The following is a 5233-nucleotide window of genomic DNA, read 5'->3' on the forward strand; positions in this document are numbered from 1 at the left end:
AAAAGAAAAGGAAGAAGAGAAAAGGAAAGAAAAATAACATGTAAGGCTACAAGGTGCCTCATCTTTGCCACATTCAACAGACTGGCCAGGAGACTGCAGGCCACTGCACTGTTCTAAGGCCACTCAGGACAAGGCCAGTCCCCAATTTGTTTCACTGTGAGATGGCTGCGCAGTCAGAGCCCAGACACTGTCACCAGACTCTCGGACTTGGATTCAGCTCCACGTCGTGTCACCCGGGATAAAGGATGTACATCTCTGCGTGCCTGGATTTGTCACCTGGCAGCACCGATGTTCAGGCTGCAGCAAATGAACAGAAGCTGGGGGAGAGCGCGGGCTGGTGCTGTGCGGGCCCTGGCGCAGAAGGCGCTCACCAGGGGTGCCCAGAGCCGGGGTCTGTGCGCCGCGGGCTAGATGAGGGTCACAGGCTCTGGGTGGATAGAGTCAGAAGACAAAGTGAGGATGTAATCCTTAGATGCTCACGAAAGTCCTCCTTCCCCTTCGTTGGGAACGACTCCCCCGCCCCCCGCGCCCCGCCGACAGGCTGTCCCTGGCAGCGCCAGGACTCAGCCGCAGGCAACTCGGAGGAGCGCGAGCCCGGGGACCTCGGGAGGGCCTCGGGAGTGGGGAGGTGAGGGGGGCGTCGGGAGGGCCGCGGGTGGGAGGCGGGATGGAGGGGGCGGGGAGCGGGGTTGGGGAGACGAGGAGTGGAGGTGGGGAGCTGGTGAAAGGGGCTTCGGGAGGGCTGCGGGTGGGAGGGGGGATGGAAAGGCGAGAAGGGGGGGAGGGGGGCACCGGGTGGGCCGCGGGTGGGAGGTGGATGGGGGAGGGGGGCCTAGGGAAGGTTGGAGCCCCCTGAAGGCAGGCGATGACCCAGGCCCAGCGTACTTCTACTGGGGCTCCTTTGTAGGCCCACGGAAGCTCCGTGTTTGTTTCTTTGTATCCATATCACTCTTTATTTCTTCTTCTTTCCTTTCCTCCCCCAGCAGCTCTAACCGCCCTACAGTTTGCATGGGAAGGCAACAGGGACTTCCCTTTTGCACTGTCTGCGGGTACCTCTGTCCCAGCCCTGAGGGGACGAGGCGACGCTGCGCTGTGGGGAAAGCCCGGGTGGCAGGAGATGGCGGGGCTCCTGGAGGAGGTGCTGGGATGCGCTGCTGTGGCTGCTGAGAAAGATCCCAAGGACGCAGCCTGCCCCTTCCCCGAACTTCGAGGGAGCCCGGCGGGGAGGACGGGTAGGGTCTCTGGGAGGGAGGAACAGGCGAGCCTGGAGTCTCAGGGCTGCGGGGAGCAGAGGCACTCAAGGTGGCGAACGTCCCCAGCCTGCCTTCCCTGCTCACTGCAGGGTCGCACACCCGCTCTGCTCCGGGCCTCCCCTCAGTCCTGGCCTCCAGGCAGTTTCCATTTTTGCCAGGTGGATTCTGTGCGACTTTATTCAAAATCTGGATCAACAAATGAACACTCAGGGAGGAAAGGAGTGTTTGGAGGGGTGGAGAGGTTTCCAAGCAGGCGCCCACCTGAGGGTCCCCTGAAAGGGGACTTAAAGCCGAGTTTCCAGCTCGGCCACCCCTTCCTTTTTCTTTCTGTCTTTCTCTCTCTCTCTCTTTCTTTCTTTCTTTCCTTTTTCAAGAAATATAAGCAAAGAGCTTGAATTATTTTGAAATAACTGTTGGTAGCTGGACTGTGTTCTGTTGACCACAACATTGCTTTGGGACTGAATCGCCTGGGTCTCTGCTCTTCCTAAGTGTTACATAAGAATAGCGAACCCATGAGGTCAGCTTCTAAACCAGTTTCTTCCCATAACCTCCTGGACCAAGTCCCAAGCAAGACCGAGAGGAGCTCAAGGTCACACTCTCCCGGGGACACACCTCGCTCTCTAGTTGGAAGGAGGAGATGAGTGTCCCCCAGCAATTGAAGGCTTCTCCTGTTTGTGTAGAAAAGCCAAGCACAGGCCTATATTCTAGAAGACTGCTTGTGTCAGGCGGAAGGTCATCAAAGGCAAAACGAAACAAATGAAAAGGCGTCTTTTGAAGCTAATGGAACAGATCAGGTGGTCAAAAATGGATAAACAATGGCATTTGGAGCAAACCTTTCAGCTTCTTCGTTTTAGTTTGACAGCCCCAGGAGGGCATGGAAGCTTCTCACCCTTCCTCATATGTCTTGCCCCAAGCATCTCTGTGTCTCTCTCCTCTGTAACATTCTCTATAGTAAATGTAAGTAGGCCTTTCCCTGAGCTCTGTGAGCTACTCTAGCAAATTAATCAAGTCTAAGGAGACGTCCTGGGAACACTGATTGGTGGGAACGCCAGTGGGTCAGAATCACAGGTAAGATCACCTTGCCATTGGCATTGAAAGTGGAGGGCAGGCTTGGAACGTGAGGCTTGGGCTTATGGGGTGTGAGGCCACCTGCAGGTAGAAGGTGTCGATGTCGGAATCGTCTGATGTAGAAGTGCCTGCTTGCTTGTGGTGGGGAGAAAACCTACACATATGGTCACAGAAGTCTTCTGTGTTGATTGTTGTTGAGTGAGAGAAAAAAAGGTAATTTGGTTTGTTCTGATATTTTCAGAAAGGCTGTAATCAGTTCCTGGACAATGCATCGTAATACCCCCGCCTCAGCACACTCAGTACACTCAGTACACTCCCCACCCTGAGGGGTGGCGCTTGCCATTTCTGAAAGGATGCCTCTGTGGGGCCTGGGAGCAAGGCAAGGCTGGGTCATTTGAGTCCTCGCAGCCCGGTCCCCACCAGGACCTGCCGGCCTGGAGTGAAAATGCATCTTATTGTCCTTCTTTCAGAGCCAGACTCCTGACCAGAACACACACGCCACACATGCATACACACACATTACACACACATGCCACACATACATACACACATGCCCCATGTGCATAGACATGCACCACACATTGATATGCATACAGCACACATGCATACACACATGCCACACATGCATACACACACACCACACCATCCCACCCACATCACATATGATATACACAAGACACACCACACCATAGTCACACATGCTAAACATACCACATCATCCACAAATGCACCTATACATGCCACACATCATGCCACACCATGTATGCTACTGCATGTTACACCATCCATACACACCAGACACTATACATATCACACACACACCAGACATACTACACCATCCACACAAATATCCCCCACACACCACACAATACACATATACTTGCCACACACACACCACACCACACATGCACATGATACCATGTATGCTATACACAAGTGCATGACATACCACCTACACACACGCATGCCACTAATACCACACTGGGCACACCACGCACACATCACAGGCAAACACACTGCCTACACGAATTCCACATTATACTTCCACACACCACAGCAAGCAGCATCCAAATCACACAAACACACACATTATGCACATAGACACATATACCACAGACATACCACACATCCACACACACTGCATACACACACCACATACATAAGACACAAGCCACATACACACCACAAAGTACATATTCCTACACCCAGCTCGTACCATCGACACCACAAACACATTTTCACATGCGCATTCCACATACTTATGAAAACAAATAGCTATCATAAACAGCACAGTTCAAACCTGGGCCAATTAAAAGAAGTACAAAATAGTTATAAAAGAAACACAGTATTCCAAGGTGTTCACCTCCTCTCCTCCTACATAATAGTCGTTCCTATTGTCATGTGGTTCACTCATCATTTTCTTTCCTTGAATAGGATCTCTGTGGCATAGACAAAGTCACACTGAACTTATTTCCTCCAGAAAAGGGTGAATCCAAACTTCTCCCTGGCCACCTCTCCAGCTGTGGAGTATCCCCATCTGGTATGAGAAGGTAGGAGGAGGGAGGGAAGTACAAGATCTTTCTCTTCCAAAACTGTGTTTCATGGGAACCACTTCATTTTTTATAATTATAGCAAAATATAAGTTTAAGATGTTTTTGTGTGTTGTATTTAGGTTTGTAAAACTGAAAAGTAATCACTGGAAAATATATCCTTTATCCAATATCCAAATATTTCCAAATATATCCAACATCCAATATCCAATACATTTGGAAATATATCCAAATATATTCAGTAGAAACTGGATAAATAACTTGCCAAACGCTGAACAAACAAAAGCGGAAAGTATTACTGATCAACCCACTGAAAGAAAGGAAGATATCTGAAATACTGGAAATGTGATAAACGTAAAAGATAAAGTAAGACTATTACTGAATGTATTGGTTATCAGAATACATCCAAAAGTAAGTGGGCTTAACTTCCCTATCCAAAGGCTAAGTACCTAGAGTGCTTCAAACAGCAAAACCTGATCCATCTAAAGTAAAATGAAGCAGGGAGGTTGATACTTTGACACTGAGGAGGCAGGCAAGGATCTAGCAGATAAATTCAGATAGAGACAGAGCAAAGGAGGGAACATTCATATCAAATAGAGAAAGAAAGCCTAAAAAATAGCCCATGAGGCAAAAATGATCATATTATTAATAAAATATACAATCCACATTGAAGACATTGAAGTCATGAACGTTTGCATTTCAAATACTCAGAGGAAATAATGTGAAAATATAAAACATAAAAATTTGATAAAATTGTTTGCTACTACAAAGTTCTAACACATTGTACAGGATTTTGTGGATTAACGAGATAAAAAAGGACATACAAGGTGTGAATAATATAATTAACAAACTTGGTATGCTACCTACATAGAAAACATTGTAAGCCACAAAGGCACAAAGCTCATTCTTTTAAAATTATATTAACTCAGTATTTATAAATAGTGATAATGAATTAGGCCTAAGAAAGTCTATTCTAAATAAGGTAGAAATTCTACAAGCCTTTTTCTCTCAGTACAAGTAGTAAATAATGACAAGAGGATTATAAATTTTAACCACATAGAACTGTAAAACTACTTTTTTTTTGATCAAAGGACTCCAGTCCCAGAGAGGGAAAGCTTTTTTTAAATGCAAATTACTTCCTTCCCACCTTCCTTCAGATCTCTTATAAGTAATGCAGGTCATAGGTGATTTTTATCAGACTTTGATGGAAATAGTTCAGTATGATGCTATTTTAAAGTTCCCAAAGCATAGAAAGTTTAGAAATTGTTTAGACTAGCATCACATTTAAGCCCAAACTCAACAAAGATAACAATGAAAAGTATCTATAGAACAATTGCACTTATGAGTATAGATGTAACACTT

The 5233-nt window shown here is 47.1% G+C and overlaps 1 pseudogene; it reads left to right on the plus strand.

The window, feature by feature from the left end:
• Positions 1–288: 288 nt before the first annotated feature.
• Positions 289–1529, plus strand: LOC104664331 (annotated as a pseudogene).
• Positions 1530–5233: the final 3704 nt, after the last annotated feature.

The sequence above is a fragment of the Rhinopithecus roxellana genome, chromosome 11 (assembly GCF_007565055.1).
Source record: "Rhinopithecus roxellana isolate Shanxi Qingling chromosome 11, ASM756505v1, whole genome shotgun sequence".
Lineage (NCBI taxonomy): Eukaryota > Metazoa > Chordata > Mammalia > Primates > Cercopithecidae > Rhinopithecus > Rhinopithecus roxellana.